The sequence below is a fragment of the Amia ocellicauda genome, unplaced genomic scaffold, assembly GCF_036373705.1.
Source record: "Amia ocellicauda isolate fAmiCal2 unplaced genomic scaffold, fAmiCal2.hap1 HAP1_SCAFFOLD_69, whole genome shotgun sequence".
In the NCBI taxonomy this organism is placed as follows: domain Eukaryota; kingdom Metazoa; phylum Chordata; class Actinopteri; order Amiiformes; family Amiidae; genus Amia; species Amia ocellicauda.
In genome coordinates, this window is record NW_027102997.1 from 97,501 (window position 1) to 120,000 (window position 22,500).

General features: G+C 37.5%; 1 long non-coding RNA gene across 1 annotated transcript in view; it reads right to left on the minus strand.

Moving 5' to 3' along the window:
* LOC136741757 (uncharacterized) overlaps nucleotides 1-997 on the minus strand; it is a 3,410-nt gene extending 2,413 nt beyond the window's left edge. The window contains exon 1 of the long non-coding RNA XR_010814401.1: nucleotides 791-997. This is a non-coding gene — a long non-coding RNA (uncharacterized LOC136741757). The remainder of the gene's footprint in view (nucleotides 1-790) is intronic.
* Nucleotides 998-22,500: the final 21,503 nt, after the last annotated feature.

The following is a 22,500-nucleotide window of genomic DNA, read 5'->3' on the forward strand; positions in this document are numbered from 1 at the left end:
ATTACATTTGTGCAGACTTAACAAATTGGATTTATTAGTAAAAAGCCAAGCAAAGTTTCTGTTTTTGTATGATAAGAGAAATGGCCCACGAATGTATCGTCCATGGGTTTGTCTGAATGTATCGCCCATGGGTTTGTCCGTTTGTGGATTTCCTGTTTCTCCTCTCAAAGCTAAAGATGTTACCTCATTGTTAAGAAAACCACAAGATTGTACAGTTGTATGCTGTAACACGACCTGACATCTGCCTCCATGATGGCCTCTTCCCTTGGGAAGGGCAGCCTACAAACTTTGCAGAGCTTGCATCTTTTGAAGCTTCTGATTGGATGAACGGCCACAACATTCTATGACATTTTCCTATAAAGCTGCACTCATGTTTGTAAACATTAAGTTCTCACTGAAGGAATTCCTGACGTGGTGTTTCCAAGCCGGCTTGATTGAAGTTCAATTTACATTATCAACGACTTTTCCAGTTATTTCTGAGACAGGTTCTGCACTGGACAATGAGGTAATCAATCACTATAATGTAACATCTTCAGCCTTGAGATAAGAACAGGAACCCACAAACAAACACTAAGCAAACTGGTAACTGTGGGCTATTTATCTGTTTGGGTGTTCCTCTTATCATAATAAACAGAAGTCAAAGTGGAGAGGAGAATGTCTAGAAGATATGCCCTGAACAACTGCCTATCGATAGCTCGATAAATCTAATTTGCTCAGTCTGGATATTATTATTAATATAAAACATTATACAGTTTATGTAAAACATTATTCAGGGTTTCTCACTGTTCACCTTGGAGACCTGCTGCGGATATGGGTACGGCCCGGCGCGAGATTTACACCCTCTCCCCCGGATTTTCAAGGGCCAGCGAGAGCTCACTGGACGCCGCCGGAACTGTGACGCTTTCCAAGGCGCAGGCCCCTCTCTCGGTGCGAACCCATTCTAGGGCGCCCTGCCCTTCACAGAGAAAAGAGAACTCTCCCCAGGGCTCCCGCCAGCTTCTCCTGGATTGGTCGCCTCACTGGACACCTTGCGGCGCCCGTCTCCACCGCTCCAGATTCGGGAGTGTGTGTAGAGAAGTGCTATGTGGCACATATCAGGCAGTGAGGCACTGATGCAAGATGTTATTGCAAAAAGAACAAAACAATTATTGAAAACCAAAAACAACAAACAAAACACAAAAATACACCCCACCAAACTCAATATATATCAGAATGGGGGGAACACCCTGCAACAAGCCAACACTAGTCGTAGTACAAGAGGTCTGTAACTACCTCCAACTCTCATCACCGATCCCCATCTTCTGAGAGCATTATAGCTGTTCACTAGCATTATCATATATATCAATATTAACAATAACAATGAAACTTAAACAGATACCAAATACATGTTACTATAGACTACATTTAAGTGATTAATATACAAATTAACCTTTGAGATTAAATAATTACCAAAATATACCTGCCCCACCCAGAACAAGTGTGGTGTGTTTTCCCTGGGACTGCTGGGCCACATAAAGAAATGACATGCACCCACGCACACAATTTCCATGCAGGTAAACAAAGATGGAACTGCCATCCCCTCAGCAACAAGTTCCAAAAATCTCTTCAACTTCCAAAACAAAGACAAAACTACCTCCATTGATAATAGTCTCTCCCTAACCATGCATTTAAAATAAACAAAGTAAGTGTCAAGGGCTGGGTGTGACAAATGTGCTGGAATTTAGATTTGGAGTCTGAAGTTCTAATCAGATTTTATTACGTGCACGGGAAAAAACTGCAGAACACAGGAACAGAAAGTATTCAACAAGTATAATGCTGTTTTTCCAAAGAGTTCAAGGAAGTACAAAGCTTTTATTCCTATTTTCAGACATACCTTCAAGGGGTTTGACATTTTACAAGCAGTGTCTGACTGGTCATCTAAATAACTGTGATAGTAATTGCATTGGCATTCTAAAATAAGCCTACCCTACCCATCTCATCAATATTATTACAATTATTACTCATGAGTAATAATTATTATCCTCTGAATTGCCAGCTACATTTGGAAGGTAATTTGCCGATAACAAAGATAGGTTTGAAACAATTAAACCTTAATAAGAAACAAGTAGAGAATGTAAGTTGCTGATAAACTAAAAGGGAGTAAATGAGAAGTGAAAAGAACAGGTTCTCATAATTCATCTGAAAAGAATGCAGGCAAATTAATAGTTACTTACCAGAAACCTCCAGGGTAACAGCACACAAAGCACAGAATCACAAAATGATTTATATTTTCCTCCACACAAAGTGTTGCTTCCCTTATGCTTATTTTGTGTGTTTTGTATTTTATTTACATTTAATTATAAAGACTGGGGGGTTTGATCATTCGAGAGAACTGAAACAGATACAGCAGGCTCTTGTTTACTGATATTCACCAATTATTCAATTGTAGATGGTACAAACAATTGAAAAAAAATCAATGTAGGTATTTTTTGATATATTTATTACCTTTTAATATACAATTCTTCTCTTCTACAACTTACTTATGTTTAACAAAAGGATTGGTACACAATGTTATTTCACTGTTCCTATCCATGCATCTATTCTCCTAAGATGTAGATTATTTAACTACAAATGCATTTATCTCTTTCTGATTTTTATTAGATTTAAATTTAGTTTTCTCTGTTTCAAAATACTTTTCTAAAATCTTTTTTTCTCAAGATATCATATCAATGTTCCTATCCATGTACCTATTCTCCTTGTGATAATGATGTAGTTCTTGTTAACTAGAGCTGAATTTATCTCGTTCTCTTTTTTAATTTTTTTATGGGACATATTTAACTTTAAAACTAGAGTGCGATCTCACACCATGGCATGCATTTTAAACATTCTGGGCATTTCCTGTTGGTCTCCCATTCAGTTTTATTTGGACCACATAGCTGAGATTCAGACTCAGTGGAAATAAGTGATGAAAATGTACTGGCACACCTACAATGATAGTATTGTGGGATTCAGTACAGTAAATGCAGATTTAGGGTTAAATTTATGTTTTAAAAAATCCTGAAAATCAGAGTAATATGTCAAGAGTGATTTGACTTTAATTTTCACAATTTTTCTTTTTTTTTTCAGTTTTACTTTGTTTTGTCCTGGGCTCAATACCTTACTCTATTTTCATAAAAGTAATATGATGGAATGTACTGGAGCAGAAAACTATTTTCTTTCTTTGAATGAGAACAGTATTTGTAAAATAAATGTTAAAATACATTTTTAAAAATTATAAGGAACTTTGCCCCTGTCAGCTGCCACCAACACCATATGCCCCGCCCACTCACCCACAAGAGAGAAAAAGACTTTAGACTTTAATAAATAAATAAACCATAAAGTTTATACAAATAACTTTCCATCTCTCCCCCAACCCCCCTCCAATGTCTCCTCCTGTGCCGCCCTATACTTTCCAAGTTCCCCGTTTTCAATCCCCTTGGAAGATGAGGAGAAATAGAGCTTGGTGGTACTCCTCTCTGGGGAGACAGAGCTTTCCTGGTGGGCTACTTGATTGATCTGGCAAATAGCATATGCTTTTTTTTTACAGGCACACAATACATTATAAATCTGACCATATACATAACTGGAGGCCTGTAGTTACCACTAGAGAGTGCAATTGAGGCCTTTTCCCATTTTTGGGGGACCCAAACCAAGCATGGGGCCCCACCAATAGGATGATCCTCTACTGCCCCCTGGTGGTTTTTGAACCTTTTTGACCATTTGATTTGCCTTGCATGGGTGCATTCCAAGCCCTGAAGAGTGGTTAAAATGCGACTGAAATGGGACACAGCTAAACTGGCATTGTGGGGTTGAGTAGAGTAAGGGGTTAGGGTTTGCGGTTTCCCAAAATCGTGAAAATCAGAGTAGTGCATCAGAAGTGAGACAACTTCACTAATTTTCACGAAATTTTGAATTCAGTGTTTCAAGGTTTTTGGTAGCTTTATCCACTTAAATGGAAGTATATCCTGGAAGATCCACCACATTGTGATAAGGTCTGCTCTAGTACACTTTAGAGTTGATCCTTTGTAGCATCTCCAACAGTATCATTACAGTCATTACAGTGCAATTCCATATAGTTCATGCATATTTCTTTGTAAACAGTTTAAAGTATGTCTTAGGTTTGAAAGCAACCTACAATTAAAATTATAAAGCAGTACAGTGCACAGCAGTTATGCCTTACAAGGCCAATTACAGCTCTGCACATTGCAGAGCATGTAGGCCTTACAAAAACATTAAAAAGCAGCTTGATACAGAGCTTTACACACATGTATACAGTGCAAATAAACTATGCAACACACAAGTGTTCAACAGTTCATGCAGATAAGTGCAAATGAAAACAGTATCAGTCTAAACAGTATGTCTATCCAAATAATACTATCAAGACTGGTTCATGCTAGAGTTTAGATATTATACACGATTGTGGTATAGCTGGAAGGGATTAGCAAGAGTTTGAGAAGGACAATGTGAAGAATTGGTATACATTTGTGTAAAATCACAGCACATTTTAAATCACATCACATACATATATTTTTTATGTTAAACATGGCTGTGCAGGGCAGATATTTTCATTATACATTATTATAAAATCATAAGACATTTGAAATCACATCATACATATTTTTCTTATGTTAAGTATGGCTTTGCAGGGCAGATAAAGAGTGCAAATAAAAAGTGCAATATACAAGAAGTATTAAGATAAGTGCAAATGAAAACAAAAAAATGAAACAAGCAGGTTCAATTCAAGATGTCAAATCAAAATAATACAATCATGACTGGCTAATGCCAGAGTTTAGATATTATATACGATTATGGTATAGCTGGAAGGGATTTTACAGAGTTTTAGCAGACAAATGTGAAGAATTACACTATTTATGATTTTTAATCAGTCAGATACTTGGTAGACATTTGTATAAAACCACAAGACATTTAAACTCGCATCACACATAGGTGTTGTACTCTACACAGGGAGAAAGAGTCCGGTAAGTATGAGGGTCCATCTATTAGTCCAGCCACTCTGCATCAGCAGGCTCTGCCCCAAAGGACCTGCGGTTCACTCCACAGTGAAAGAGAATCTCTTCATGCACTTCAATGTCTCGGTTCGCGATCAAAAAGATGACGTCCTGCTCTTTTGCCTCAGTTGTCACTGTGTGCATGACTGTCCTGAGGTTCGAATTCTTCTTTGAGTGGTGGATGCATTATAAGAATCCTCCTAACTGTTGAGGAAAAGACTGAGCTATAGCAAAATATGGTTCATCTACTAGACACCAGAAGACAAGAAACAGGGAGATGTATTCCAAAAAAACTAATATAATTTCATTAGGAGGTAACACAACTAACTATAGCATAGATCCCTAACACCCATAAGAACCAGAAGAGATAACAGAAAGCAGCAAAGGACAAGATTCAGAATGATTACCCCCACCACAGAAAAATAGAAGAGAAAGATTCAGAGAGTAAATGAGAGAAAGGAGAAGAAATCAACAGACATGAAAGTTGTCCTTCCTGAAACAAGCCCTTGCACAGGCTGGCCCAAAACAAATCCAACACAGCCTTTACTGAACCGAACAGGAAACTACCATTTATTGGGCACCCAATCAGTAGGAATTAAACAATATTCAGTTGGCCTTCTTTATCAAAAACAGTCTTTATAATCCACAAAAAGGAAAAGGAAAAACAAAACAAAATACTTTCACAAAAAGAGTCACTAAATCCCAAAATCCCTATGGCCATAGAAAAAAATATATGTATATGTACAGTCAACGCAGCTGCTCTTTCATAATGGTGGAAAGAAAAGGTTGGTCTCACCCAAATCCCAAGTATGTGCTGTGGAGAGGTTTCATCCTTGGGCATCTTCCACTTGAGTTTTCCAAATAAAATAAGTAAGGCCTGAAGAGCTATAACCCTTGCCCTGTGGATCCCTTTCAGCAATACAAATACATTTTTCCTCCATTTAGCCTGTTCATTCCCCAAAGCCAGTAGGGGCTAGATCCCTCAGCGCGACATGGACATCCATTACGATCATCTGGACGTCGTCACTAGGGGGAGCCCTGGAGTGGATGTTTAGCAGGACAGACGGGCGATGAGGGATGTTGAGCGGGATGTTGATCGGGATGTTGCCCTGGATGTCTTCAGTAGGGGGAGCCCTCGAGTGGATGTTGAGCAGGACGTTGTTGTTGTGCTAGATGTGAGCTGGGTGGAGGGCATGGTCTGGACGGACAGGAAAGTGGCCTGTACGTCAGCATCCAGCTCTAGCTGGATGAACATTGAAGCGACATGGATGTCTTGCGGAGAGCATATTTTGAATAATAATAATGGAGTTCACTATGAAGCGATCATCAATCAAATTATGACAGGGGTCCAATGACTATGTTTTCTATGATTCAGGGAAGTGTTTTTAGGTTTTGTTTTAGGCAAAAATGACACTGAAGTCTTAAGATTTGTTACGTATGATTGTGTTTATATATATATATATATATATATATATAGTATAATAGTAAAGTACAATAAAAATAAAAGGTGGGTGAAAATGGAGTATAGGCAATTTCACTTCGTGACAATATCTCTTGAAACCTTAAACTTTGTTACTATATTCTATTGCAAGATAAACTATTTATTTTTAAATAAAAATACAAAACCCCACCAAAACAATAACAGCATTGTAACAAATACCAATAAATAGAAAAACAAAGTAAACACATAAATGTTCCCCAAAATAACTTCCCTGCTTTCAATAAAGACCTCCACCATGTAACAGCACATCCCTTGGTGGTTCTTCAGGATTTTTATCATGACCTAAAACAAGAACATTTCAATGAAAACTACCAAAATAAAAGTTTGAGATAAGAAATTGAGCTGTCGTCCCATTATTGCATTAGGTGTTGTTGATTACCATGGTGATGAATAGAACATTTACCTCAGGAATCATGACATGAAGTCGTCACCCTGTAATTACACATAGTCATCAATTAAACATAAAAAACATAAACATAACAAGCTTCATAATACTTTAAGACTAATTAAACAACAAAAATATATGAATTACAGTAAAATAATAACCTACAGGTTTCCCCAGAAATCTGGAAACTACGAATCTGTGTCAGCCTCTTGAGCTGCAGGGACGTGCCAGGGTTCTTCCAAAGGAACGTCCTTGGGGATTTTGTAATTTTTTATTATTATTATTCTTATTATTCTTATTTCTTGGCAGATGCCCTGATCCAACACTTACATCAGATTTTACCTGTCAGTTCCTGTTGGAAAATGTTATTTAACATATGTGAACACACACAGACACGAACAAAAAAAGCATACCTTTACATCTTCCTCTGTGACAAGGCCCTGAACTCCTTTGTCTGTAATTATTTGATGGAGTCTGTGGATAACAAAACAAAAAGCATACATTTTTACCCAAATATTCATGTACTTATACAATCTACACCTTGTACAGCCAGAAAATTGCCTTTAAAGATATTTTTTCCAGCCAAAGTGAATCACTTGCTATTAGCGTTTAGGCTGCTAAACCTTTTCTTAATACATGTAAACTATAGTCGAATAGTTCAATGTCAATAGACGTTTACTGAAAGAACAACATTTCAGTCTCATCCATGCTAGATTGCATTGGTCAGCTTTATACCACAACAACTATAACATTTAGTTTTTAGTGATAACAAAGAAATAGCAATATTAGTAGTAGCTACCCGTCAAAGATCCATAGTTGTGGGTTCTGGCAGCCACAATGAAATACTAATGAGTGCTGGAGTTCAGCGGTCTCTACACTGGCAAGTGCAGCCACCCATTGCAGCTGTCACACTCCATCTACTGGTGTGTGGTGACATCAGGATACAGCAATCTGAAATAACATCAGTACATACAATATTATACAATACAATTTGATGGTTAAGACACTGTTAATGTGTAACTTTTATATTATTAGCATATTATGAATTTGTTTATCTTTTTTAGGAACATCATAAGATAATATTATACATATTGCACTGTTTAATTACAGTTCTTTAGACAATTTTAGACTATTTAACTGTCACTTATATTTGTGTATTAGCAGTTTTTTTCTTTTGTCTGTGACATAATTAATAACATACTGTTGCTCTGATGAGCTTTCCTGGAACACGCATATATGGATGTTGCTGGCCATACACTGTTCTTTTTTCTACCTCATATCATATGCTCATATCAACAAAATCTTTCAGAGTATGATGGCTACCCATATAAAGCATCAACATTCTTATTTTTAGAAATTTTGTGAATATGGGCTTAAATGTTCTGTAATTAAAGAATCAACAAGGATATACTTTCACATCTGCCGCCCATCTCTGTGGCAAAGGTGCTGTAGTTGGTTGTGGCCCAAACCCTTCTCCTGAACTTGCAAAAACTGCAGTTCAATCACTGCGATCTACAGTGCTTAACCGATGATCATTAAGAACATTAACATGTAGCATTACTTTGTTACATAATGTACAAGTGTACATGAATTGGACATGTGCTTACAACTAAATATCTTATAGTACTGTGCAAAAGTCTTTTGGCACCTGAACTTTGAGCTAAAACCCTGTATTTGGGTAGTTAGTGTTTATTTGTTAAAAAAGAAATATATAGATAATTATTATCATTAATATTTGATCAAAGTATTAAATCAATAACGGTATGGTGTTTAACATAATTTAATTTGCACTTCTGTTTTGGTTTGTTGAATAACATTTCTTAAAATGCTGTTTCTTACCGTCATACCAAACACCCCACAGTTGTTCCTGTCAATTTGCTGCCACTGTGCTGGGTATTTCTGTGTCTATTCCATCAGGTCCCATATTTGCTGGAAATGAAACATTTTTACATTTTAGGAATTCTTAGAGCACTGAAACCTGTTAAAAATATGTATTGCATGTTTAGTCTCTATTTCTCAAAAGACTTCAAACTGTAAACATAGCACACTTACGGCAGCTTTATGTTTCTGTTGCATTACAAATTCAACTTGTCTTTTTTGGCTGGATAAATTATGGTAAATCTGCCAACCAATTATTCATCTTATTAAAAAAACAATGCTAGGAGACTGCTGCATGTTTTCAGAGATGAAGGTATGCCATTCTAATCATAAAACCACTGAAATAGTGTACATACAAAGTTGTCATGTAATGTAAATGTTGAGTTTCAGTTACTAGTGAATTTACTGTCAGTGATCAACCACAACAATATAAATTACGTATTAACTCAGTTTATAAAATGCAAATGAAAGTAACTCCATGTCACTTTTCATAATTGTTTTGTACAGGGCCAGTGAGTCATACACCCTTATATCTTTACATGATCCATCAAAAACCCGTGTAGAACACAAGACAGTGTAAATGCAGCAATGTTGGGACATAATGCAGCTCCTGAGAGATGTTGTTGTTCCATTCCATAGACATTTAATTTGTTATTCTTTCCTCACATTCCCTAAATGTTAATCAGTACCTTCAGTATTTTGTGATATCTGGTGCACAAAATGGTTAAGAACATAAGAAAGTTTACAAAGGAGAGGAGGCCATTCAACCCATCATGCTCGTTTGGTGTCCATTAATAATTGAGTGATCCAAGCATCCTGTCCAGTCTATTTTTAAATGTTCCCAAATTTTCAGCTTCTATCACATCGCTGGGGAGTTTGTTCCAGATTTGGACGCCTCTCTGTGTGAAGAAGTGTCACCTGTTTTCCGTCTTGAACGCCTTGAAGCCCAATTTCCATTTGTGTCCCCGGGTGCATGTGTCCCTGCTGATCTGGAAAAGCTCCTCTGGTTTGATGTGGTCGATGCCTTTCATGATTTTGAAGACTTGGATCAAGTCCCCACGTAGTCTCCTCTGTTCCAGGGTGAAAAGGTTCAGGTCCCTCAGTATCTCCGAGTAGGACATTCCCTTCAGACCTGGAATATGTCTGGTTGCTCTCCTCTGAATTGCCTCTAGAGCAGCGATATCTTTCTTGAAGTGTGGAGCCCAGAACTGTACACAGTATTCCAGATGAGGTCTAACTAGCGCATTTTCTTGTCATTACTGCCCTTGTTCTCAATTCTATACTTTTGACAATATACGCTAGCATTCTGTTTGCCTTTTTTATTGCTTCCCCACATTGTTTGGATGGAGAAAGTCCACATAGACTCCTAGGTCTTTCTCATGCATTACCCATAGTGTAATTATAGTGGACATTTTTGTTACCTGCATGAATTACCTTGCACTTGTCCACATTGAATTTCATCTGCCAGGTGTCGGCCCACAACTGAATATTATCTAAGTCCCTTTGAATAGCCTGTGCTGCTGAGATTGTATCTGCTGAGCCACCTATTTTAGTATCATCGGCAAATTTGACAAGTTTGCTAACTATCCCAGAATCCAGATCATTAATATAGATTAGAAAAAGCATAGGCCCTAGTATTGATCCCTGTGGAACTCCACTATCAAGTCCTCTAATCAACACCCTCTGTTTCCTATACATCAACCAGTTCATAGTCCATCTATTTACATTACCCTGAATGCCTACAGCTTCCAATTTGAGGATCAGTCTTTAGTATGGAACCTTATAAAAAGCTTTTTGAAAATCTAAGTATATCATATCATATGCTTTCACCTGATCTACAGCTGCAGTTGCATGTTCAAAAAATTCAAATAAATTAGTAAGACATGATCTGCTTTTTCTAAACCCATGTTGACTATCTCCAAGAATATGGTTTTCATTAAGATGCTCCTCTATTTTTCGTCTAATCATTTTTTCCAACATTTTACAGGTGATGCAGGTGAGACTGATTGGTCTGTAATTTCCTGTCTCAGTTTTGACCCCTTTCTTGTGGATTGGTATGACATTTGCCGTCTTCCAGTCAGTTGGCACATCCCCTGTTCTAAGTGACATGTGGAATATTTGAGTTAGCGGCGTATAAATAATTTCCCTAATTTCTTTAAGTACTGTTGGAAATATGCCATCTGGTCCAGGTGATGTTTGTTTTTAATTCTGCTAGTCCCTTTAGTACCTCCTCCTCATTTATCCTGATCTCTCTTAGGATTTGACTGCACTGATTGTTAACCTGTGGCATGTTATCTGTTTTTTCTTTTGTAAAAACCTCTGTGAAATACTAATTTAGAACATTTGCCACATCTTGTTAGTTTTCCAAGATACTTCAATTTTTGCCCTGTATCTGTTTCACTTCCTCCTTTATTGACCTCTTGCTGTTGTGGTATTGAAAGAAACTCTTTGCATTAGTTTTAGCTCCAAGAGCTATGTTTCTTTCTATTTCCTTCTTTGCTTTCCTGATCCCTTTCTTAGGGTCTCTTTGAAGCTCAACAGCTCATATTCTATGTATTTTGTTTAATCTCCATCCCTTTTGTATGTGTTATACAACATTTTCTTTCTGTTGGGGTAAAATTGCTTTCCAGTAAGATACTAGTTAAAACTTGCTCTTATAAGGGTTTCCTTGTTTTATTAAGATTTCTCAGCACAGACTTATCTGTGTGGCAGATAGAGATAATTTCTACTGCCGTGGACATTCTTTAGTTAACAAACCAAAACTATAATACATGTTCTTATCAGTATAGTGTATGTTGTGTCCTTGGTACCAGTGCTTCCATGTCTGGATGAAATATTGTTTCCCCAATTAGAAAGAATACCTTATCAATTATTGCTTCCCGTGTCTCGGAACTGCCCCGGGACATATGCCAAGAAAATATCATACAGGTTTGGGACGACCCCAAACCTCCTTTGAAATATTGCTTGTAGATGTATAAAAGGCTGTGTGAAACTTTCAATAAACGAAGATAAACGAACAGACATTGTGTCAGTGACTTTACTTCCCGGGCCTGTCTCCTGTTGAAAAGCCTCATCTGTTACTGGAAGCACTCACTGGGGTGCCTGATTCACTGGGACCCGAAGGGTTGCTTCAACTGAAGCATTGTACCTTAACACTTTCTCTTGATATTTTTTTGCATACTTCTATTAAACCATTTTGGCCAATGTTTTCTGGTCCTCAATTTTCTACGTTTTGGTACAAATTTCTCCTAAGCCTCAAGTAGTATATTCTTAAAATATAACCACCCATTTTCAACTGAATCTGTATTCAGTGTGCTCCAGTCTACCTCTTCTAAATGCCTCCTCATACGGTGAGGGAAAAAGTATTTGATCCTCTGCTGATTTTGTACGTTTGCCCACTGACAAAGAAATTATGAGTCTATAATTTTAATGGTAGGTGTATTTTAACAGGGAGAGACAGAATAACAACAAAAAAATTCAGAAAAACGCATTTCAAAAAAGTTATACATTGATTTGCATGTTAATGAGGGAAATAAGTATTTGACCCCTTCGACTTAGTACTTGGTGGCAAAACCCTTGTTGGCAATCACAGAGGTCAGACGTTTCTTGTAGTTGGCCACCAGGTTTGCAGGAGGGATCAGGAGGGATTTTGTCCCCCTCCTCTTTGCAGATCCTCTCCAAGTCATTAAGGTTTCGAGGCTAATGTTTGGCAACTCGAACCTTCAGCTCCCTCCACAGATTTTCTATGGGATTAAGGTCTGGAGACTGGCTAGGCCACTCCAGGACCTTAATGTGCTTCTTCTTGAGCCACTCCTTTGTTGCCTTGGCTGTGTGTTTTGGGTCATTGTCATGCTGGAATACCCATCCACGACCCATTTTCAATGCCCTGGCTGAGGGAAGGAGGTTCTCACCGAAGATTTGATGGTACATGGCCCCATCCATCATCCCTTTGATGCGGTGCAGTTGTCCTGTCCCCTGAGCAGAAAAACACCCCCAAAGCATAATGTTTCCACCTCCATGTTTGACGGTGGGGATGGTGTTCTTGTGGTCATTCCTCCTCCTCCAAACACGGCGAGTTGAGCTGATGCCAAAGAGCTCAATTTTGGTCTCATCTGACCACAACACTTTCACCCAGTTCTCCTCTGAATCATTCAGATGTTCATTGTCAAACTTCAGACGGGCCTGTACATGTGCTTTCTTGAGCAGGGGGACCTTGCGGGTGCTGCAGGATTTCAGTCCTTCGCGGCGTTATTGTGTTACCAATTGTTTTCTTGGTGACTATGGTCCCAGCTGCCTTGAGATCATTAAGAAGATCCTCCCGTGTAGTTCTGGGCTGATTCCTCACCTTTCTCATGATCATTGAAACTCCACGAGGTGAGATCTTGCATGGAGCCCCAAGACCGAGGGAGATTTAGTCATTTTGTGTTTCTTCCATTTGCGAATAATCGCACCAACTGCTGTCACCTTCTCACCAAGCTGCTTGGCGATGGTCTTGTAGCCCATTTCAGCCTAGTGTAGGTCTACAATCTTGTCCCTGACATCCTTGGACAGCTCTTTGGTCTTGGCAGTAGTGGAGAGTTTGGAATCTGATTGATTGATTGCTTCTGTGGACAAGTGTCTTTTATACAGGTAACGAGCTGAGATTAGGAGCACTCCCTTTAAGAGAGTGCTCCTAATCTCAGCTCGTTACCTGTATAAAAGACACCTGGGAGCCAGAAATCTTGCTGATTGATAGGGGATCAAATACTTATTTCCCTCATTAACATTCAAATCAATTTATAACTTTTTTGAAATGCGTTTTTCTGGATTTTTTTGTTGTTATTCTGTCTCTCACTGTTAAAATACACCTACCATTACAATTATAGACTGATCATTTCTTTGTCAGTGGGCAAACGTACAAAATCAGCAGGGGATCAAATACTTTTTTCCCTCACTGTACATCAAAACATTAATACAGATTAAACTTTCATTCTAATGCAAGAACAAATCACTTTTTTCTAAGCGCACACACTGCAATCAAAACATAAACAACTATATAGCCTACAATAAGCAAAAAGCTCAAAAACTGCATACAATAAGATAATGAAACAAGTGTAAACGTAAATATTGAAATAATGTTCAAAAGCAATATTGTATAGTTCAATAATAACTGCATTTATATTGCATTTATCAAAACATAATGGTACACTAAACATGTTCAACACTGTGTAAACTTTGTTTTCAACATACAAAGCTACAGTGAATAAAATCTGTGTATTTAAATAAACTATTTACTATATATTTAGCCTGCATACCTATCAGCTCGTACAGTCCACACAGGACACGTTTCTGCACTTTCCCTGTGTGAGCTCGTACCTCACACTGCATTTTGACAGCCATCTCCAGGTCAACACTTTTACTCCACGAATATATAGCATCACAATAAATGCTCCTATGCTGATAATGTCTATGGAGCGCCGTTTGTGCCAAAAGTGTTCGTCCGTCAATTTGGTAGTTTGTTCAGAATTTTTTTCGGAAATTCATCAATTTGGCCATACGGTAGTAATAGACAAATAGACAAACAGACCAACTTCCATGCAAACTTCCAAACAAACCGATGAACTTCCAGACGAACAGACAAACTTCCAGACAACCTGATGAACTTCCAGACAAACTTCCAGACGGCCCGATGAACTTCCAGACACCCAAATGAACTTCCAGATGGCCCGATGAACTTCCAGACAAACTTCCAGACAACCTGATGAACTTCCAGATGAACAGACCAACTGTCAATCATGCTCTGTGCCAAACCCACTTCAGTCCTTCTAGCCAATCGGAGCAGACGCGCCTATTTCAACCAATACTCTAGGCTCACACAAAACAGCTTCAGCCAATAATGGTGCAGTTCATTTAAAAAAACGGGCGTTAATGGCATCTCTGTGTAACCGTATGGAAATTAAAATCACCATTAACATAGGCTTGTTTATGAGAAGATTAATAGTTAGAATAGGCACGGCTTAACCACAGCTTTGCCTATAAATAAGTGTTTAATCACTATATTACATATATTACAATATATTACATACAGTATAACACATTTTTAAAATACTGGCGAAATAAGTGACCAATGTGATGTTTATTTTTTCTTAAAAAGGCTTTGAAATACTGCATAATCTCTATGACACATGCCAAGGTTGAAGTTCTTGGTGTTTTTGTATTAATTGTTAATTTGTTTGGTTAAGAGACAATGCTTTTGGCATTTTAACAGACTGTCAGATTGTATGTATTTTTATGTTTAATTGTATTTACATAGATATACGTGTTCGATTGGCTAGGGCAAGGTGTTTATTGTTAGTGTGTTTATTTGACTTTAGTATGTATTGTTTAATTTATTTTCGTGTGCACATATTAAAAAAAATATAGTACATTATCCGACTTAAAGTAATTAGCTCATAATGCAATGATTTGCAATGGGTAAAGTTTAAAACCAAAATCTTTCTGTATGAACACATGTAGTGCGTACAGTTAAATAAATAAATAAATAAATAAATAAATAAATGCATATCTGTGCCAACAAGGTGTCAAGGGAAGCCCCCCCAATATAATGTCAAGCCTCAGCCCCCTACTGAGAAGAGGCTGGCACAGCCCCTGCGATCAAGGATGCAATCTATTTTGAAATAAATATAATCCATTGATGCTTGTCCTTCTGTCTCATTGAGTAAAGACCGCAAGTGCAATTTCACAGCCGGGCAGTTTTCTGATGGACGATTTGGACTCATAGCGCAGATTTTCTAATCAAGTAAAAAAAACAACAACAATGTGAGAGATAGAAACACCCTTTCTAGTAAACTGCAATATTATTGGTTAAAATAGGCGCGTCTGCTCCGATTGGTTAGAAGGACTGAAGTGGGTTTGGCACAGAGCATGATTGACAGTTGGTCTGTTCATCTGGAAGTTCATCGGTTTGTCTGGAAGTTTGTCTGGAAGTATATCGGGCCGTCTGGAAGTTCATTGGGTTGTCTGGAAGTTTGTCTGGAAGTTCATCGGGCCGTCTGGAAGTTCATTGGGTTGTCTGGAAGTTTGTCTGTTTGTCTGGAAGTTCATTGGTTTGTCTGGAAGTTTGCATGGAAGTTGGTCTGTTTGTCTATTTGTCTATTACTACCTTATGGCCAAATTGATGAATTTCTGAATTAATTTCCGAACGAACTACCAAATTGACGGAGGAACACTTTTGGCACAAACGGCACTCCATAAATGTCCATGAATCATTATTTTGCATGCGATGTGCCTGCGCGATTGCATTCTGTACTATGTGCAGTAGCGATCGTGTATTGTTCAGTAGAGTAAAAGCACTCGGTGCCATTTGGACCTGGCATTTCACTCACAATGTTTTCACAACACTGGCACAAACCCATGAATGATCTGTCATTCCCAGTATTTCTGATGCCCCTGAATCAGTCATGTTCATATACACGGCATTTTCAAAACGCGCTCTCTTCAATCTCCGTTTCCAATCCATGTTTATTTGCGGGTAATCACTGTATCCACTCAATCTGAGTACACTTGTAAGAAGACACCTGTGATGCTGAACAATGCATTTCAAGCACATGAAAGACGGGTAGAGATCGCCACTTAAGTTCCAGACTGACTCTATTGTAAAAGCCAGGCAGGATTATGGGTTATATTTGAGTTATTCTGTATTTTAATGACCGGTGAAAATAACCCTATTTTGGATATTCCACGTAAATATGTTTATAACTTATTTATTTTCATGTTACTGCAGTTAAAACACAGTAGAGATGTTTATTACATAAGCTCGGTGCTTCTACTGTTAAAGCTAGGGTATGCAATCCTGAGAGGCCAGCAGTTAGCAAGCTTGTTTTGAAAGCATAGAGCCAGCCCTCGCTTCAGATGCGTCTCCAAAGCCACGCCCCCTCTATCACACATGCGCACACACACACAGAGCAGAGTCTCAGTGTCAGGAGGAGAGATGTGTTGTTGGAATCCATCGCCACAGTTTCAGATTACCTTATGTCTCACTCACAGGTTAGACCTTACAATAATAATGAATGTAAACAACTTATTTACGGTTATTATGTTTTTAAAAATAGTAGCTGCGGTTCGCCTTCCATTCTCGCTCTGCACAGCGTCAAGGATTGCCACGCTGATGACGTGTGATTGTCTGCGCAAACAAGTCGCGTGGCGGTATGCAAATATAGATTGACAGACAGGAAGGACATCCTATCATTACATTCGGACCGAATGCAATGATTGATCGATCCTTTTTTAGTCCTGTCCCTTCCACAGAAGATGTATATGTATTTTTTTACATTTAGACCACTTAAATTATTGATTGCTATCAGGATGTGAAGAGACTTTCAACCCGTATAACAAAAAATGTTTCTGGAAAAGATTGCCTACCCTACCTTTAAGTATATGTCACAGATTTTTTTTTTTTTTAATGGACTCTAGGGCCAGAGCAAACAGCCTCAGGGGCCGTATACGGCCCGGAGGCCGGATGTTCCAAACCCCTGGTGTAGAGGATAATGTACTGCATGAACCTCCTTAAGTTCTTCATGTAATTGATGAAAGTCTACTTGCTAAGTTCTAAAATTGTGTGTGGTAACAAAGCCCATGCTTTGTAATGAACGAATAATACATATATGCTTTAGTTAAAAAGGTTTATAGCATAACAAGTCTATATGGTGATAGAACTGGCCTTACAGCAGTACCAATTTGGTTCTAACTTTTGGGAAATTATAGATGATAATGTTTATACAAAGATGTGTACATTCAGTCAGTTTAGAATAAGGATGGAATTATGTAATCCATTATTAAAGATGAAGGTTTATTTGAAATATATATATTGAGACAATGAATGTCCATTAATGGGTAAAATACAAATAAAGACAATGGCAATGTTGGAAGGAAATATTAGAGAAATAATAATAATGAAAATAGGAATAATATCCTAATGAAACTATGGAAATAATTTCAAATGATGGTTTATTGGTAAAAAATGAATTGAGAAACAAAGGTTAATAATTGTTGAGCCCATCTCAGAAATAATTGCATAAGTTGTTGAGATAAAGCAAATACATACATTCAATCATACATTCAGTGAAATGGCTTGTGCATGTGTCATTAATGTCCCGCAGATCCCCAATAGCTGTTGTCCCTGGTCCTCACAATGTGATCAATGACCGACGTGATTGATCACAATGCTCGCAGTTTGTGCCCTTCCGCCAGGTGTTTGGTGGCCCGTGTACCATCACCACACATCTTCTCTATGGTTGTCAGGCAGCGGTAGAGGTCTGAGATGCCAGGACCTCTGACTGGCTTAGTGAACCTGCCTTGAGGCTCATCCAGCAGTGGCACAGGTCTTTGGTGCCAGGTCCTCCGACTGGCAGAGCCTTTCTGTCTCGCGTGTTCTTGTAGACCACGCTGTTGCCAGTAAACATGCTCAGAATGTCCAGTGAATAGAGTAATGTTCTCTGGCTGATCATTCTAGAGACCTGAATGGTGCATTTCCTTGTCCATGCATTTCCAAGCTCGTAATGATGCGGTCCATCGCTAGGTTGAACAACAACCTTATTTGAGGTGCTGCTTTTTGGCTTGGCCCCTGCTATTAAGCCCCCTCCCCTGTTAGTCTTTCCTGGGGCCTCCAGACTGCTGGCCACCTGGTCCCCCTAATTTAAGTCTATGGAAGCGAGATGACAGGATTTTTAAAGTTCTGAACAAAAACATAGGAAGTCAATGGGGGGAAATGAAAACTGCTCAGACTGGTAAACAACCTGGCCCAGGCTCCACCACTGGTTCTGTGAAGCAAGTCCCAAAGGGCCCCCTTGGTTTATGTGTGGATTAAATGGCTTTTTCACCTGTTTAAGAGGTTCTGATAAAAAAAAGTTTAGAAAAATAGTTTGAAGCATTTAAAGTGATTTTTAGGCATATCCTGAGGTCAGCACATTCTACACCATGATCTCTAAAATTACACTTTATTGTGCCTTTTTCTCCAAAACTGTACACTTCCGAAGCATACAAAAATATATGCTGTATTAGGAGAATCAGATACACTGTTTATATATAAGATGAGCATTTTGAATTATTTAAAGTATTGTTTTGGATTTTTCTCAGGTAAGTAGTTTCTACACCATGTGTCTGAAACTGTCACCTTATTTATTTATTATCTTCAAAACTACACACTTCACACGAATATCAGGAGTGTGAGCTATAATATAATTTTAGGATATATATTCCCTGAATCAGCAGTGTCAGCTCTACAATTTGATCTATGATTTTTTTAATTTATTTTTTTTAATACAATTTTTTGTATTTTTAATATATATTCTCAGGAATGCAGATTGTGCATCATTGCAGTATATTTACTTTTTTTCCTCTCCAAAACTACACACTTCACAAGCACATAAAAAATAGATCCTGTATTAGGACAATCAGATATACTGATTTATATGTAAAATGTGAAGCATTTTAAGTATTGTTTTGTATTTTACTCAGGTAAGCAGTTTCTGCACCATGTGCCTGAAACTGTCACCTTATTTATTTATTATCTTCAGAACAACACACTTCACATGGATATTATTGTTTTCCACTGAATCAGGAGTGTGAGCTATAATATAATTTTTTGGAAGTATTTAAAGTATATTTAATACATATTCAGCAGTTTCTGTCTCATGGTTCTTAAAATGGCACTTGTTTTTGCTGTTTTCAAAAACCTACACAATTACCAAGCACATTATAAAAAATATGTATTAATTCAGGAGAATCAGTTCTACATTTTGAGGTACAATATAATTTGCTATAATATAATTTTTAGAAGCATTTAAATATATGTAATATATATTTTAAATATACAATTTCTGCATCTAGGCTGCAGAAATGAGACTTGCTTTGCTGTTGTCTCCAAACCTGCACACTTACCAAGCATATTTCAAAAATATATGTATTGATTCAGGAGAATCAGATATACATTTTGAGGTACAATATAATTTGCTATAATATAACTTTTGGAAGCATTTAAATATATTTAATATATATTTTTAATATGCACTTACTGCATCTAGGCTGCAGAAATTAGACTTGTTTTGCTGTTTTCTCCAAAACTACACACTTGACAAGGATATATATTTTTCCCCTAAATCAGGAGAATCAACAATTTGAGATATAATTAAATTTTGTGGAAGCATTTTCAAAATGTATTTATTTTTATTTATTTCTTTAATTTATTTTTTGTATTTCTTCAAAACTGTTGTATGTATTTGCATGTGTTCAATTAGTGAGTATCAACTGCACCTGTTGTCTGTAGACCACGCCCCTTTGGGCTGTGTATATAAACCCCGTTCAAGTTCAATCTGAAGTCTTGCTTATAATCTTGTGATAATTCTAAACCATGGTAGATCACTCCTGGTTTTAAACTTCACTTCTACTCTTTCTACGCTATTCTTGGATTTCCTATACTGACCCATTTATCTGATCATTGACCACCTGCTTATTTGTAAGCTATGATTCTCAGACTCACTCTTGTACCTTTGCAGTTTCCTATACTTCACTATCTGCTTTATATTTTCCCCCACGCTTGTGTCTTAGACCCTTTTGGTAAGAAGGGCTTCTGTCTAGGACCTTGACTGTTACAACTGCACTAGCAAGGATAATAAAAAATAATGTGGTCTTGTAGAGGGGAGTGCAATCTATGCTTTGATATATAATCTGTGCATCTTGAAGGATGTCTTGATATGTTTATTCATATCTATAGAAATGCACTTTGTGTATATGCAGTTCAAAACAATGCAATGTTTTATTTATTTATTAAAAACTACACTAGCAAGGACAGTATAAGTTAATGTACTCTTCTAGAGCAGGGGTCGGCAACCTGCAGCTCTTAAACCCCTCCTCAGTGGCTCCCCGGGCTTTGATTAAAAATAAAAATAAAACAAATGCTTCTGGCTTGCCTGTTTGTTTGATCAGTGGTGAGACAGACCAACTGTCAGTCATGCACTGTGCCAAACCCACTTCGGTCTTTCTAGCCAATAGGGGCAGATATGCCTATTTTAACCAATAAAACTCCAGGCTCACATGAAACGGTTTCAGCTAATAATACTGCAGTTTAATGGGCTTTTCTTGTGTCTATGTAATCATATGGAAATTAAAAATTGCCATTAACATGGGCTCATTTATGAGAAGATTAATAGACTAGGCAAGGCTTAACAACAGTTTTGCATAGAGTAAAATAAGAATTTTTAAACACTATATTTTGTAAATACTGTCCAAATAAGTGACGTGTTATTTCTCTTTTCTTTTTTTTTTTAAAAAAGGCTTTGAAATATTAAAATATAGAAAAAGTTTTAAACTGATGGGTGTTGTTTCATGTGTCTGTACTAAACACTTACCTAAAGTATTTATTATTGACTGAATATAATAATTTGACTGGTTACTGTGACCCGTTAAGAGAAGATGCTTTTGGATATACGTGTTTGGGTAGTGTTAGTGCATTGTTTATTTGGCTTTAGTATGTATTTAATAAAATACAGTACATTATCCGACTTGTAATTTCAGCTAATATTTCAATGATTTGCAAACTGGAAAGTTTAAAACCAAAATCTTTCTGTATGAGCACACGTTTTTACACTCTGAAGAACCCAGTCTTGATGCACAGATGATAACATGTATTTATTTAACATGCCAGGCCTGGAAGGGCCGACATGGAAGCTCTCCACCTCAGTCACAGGTTTCCCAGAGTGTTGTCTTGAGGTCAGGTTTCTGAATGTTCGTGCTTGTCTTCCTAGGGGGAGGTGTAGGAATGCAGAAAAACAGATCTACTGGGAGAGGTCTGGTCCTATAGTCCTCAAAGCAACTGTTGATCAGTAACAATGAGGTGACCTCTCCAATGTTAAAATAATTGACTTGATATTTTCAAATGACCAAGATAGTCAGAGGGACACTAGTTAGAGAACCAATGGTAAACTGATCACAATATGGTTAGCTTTGAGGAATTCTTTCAAAAAACAAGGAGCAAGTCTAAAACAATGATCTACAATTTTAGAAAAGCAAACCTTGATGGTATGAGGCGGCATTTAGAAGAGGTAGACTGGAGCACACTGGATACAGACTCAGTTGAAAATGGATGGGTATATTTTAAGAATATACTACTTGAGGCTCAGATGAAATTTGAACCAAAACTTATCAAATTGAGGACCAGAAAACACTGACCAAAATGGTTTAATATAGGTATGCAAAAAAATATCAAGAGAGAAAATGTTGTATAGCGCATACAAAAGGGATGGAGACGAAACAAAATACAAAGAATATGTTGAGCTGCAAAGACACCTTAAGAAAGGGATCAGGAAAGCAAAGAGGGAAATAGAAAGAAACAGCTCTTGGAGCTAATGAAAAGAGCTTTTTTCAATACTATAACAGCAAGAGGACAATAAAGGAGGAAGTGAAACAGCTAAAGGGCAAAAATTGAAGTATCTTGGAAAACGAACAAGATGTGGCAAATGTTCTAAATGAGTTTTTCACAGAGGTTTTTTCAATCCAGTCAAATCCTAAGCAAGATCAGGATAAATGAGGAGGAGGTACTAAAAGGGACTAGCAGATTTAAAAACAAACAAATCACCTGGGCCAGATGGTATATTTCCAACAGTACTTAAAGAAATGAGGGAAATTATTTATAGGCCGCTAAGTCAAACATTCCAAATGACACTAAGAACAGGGGA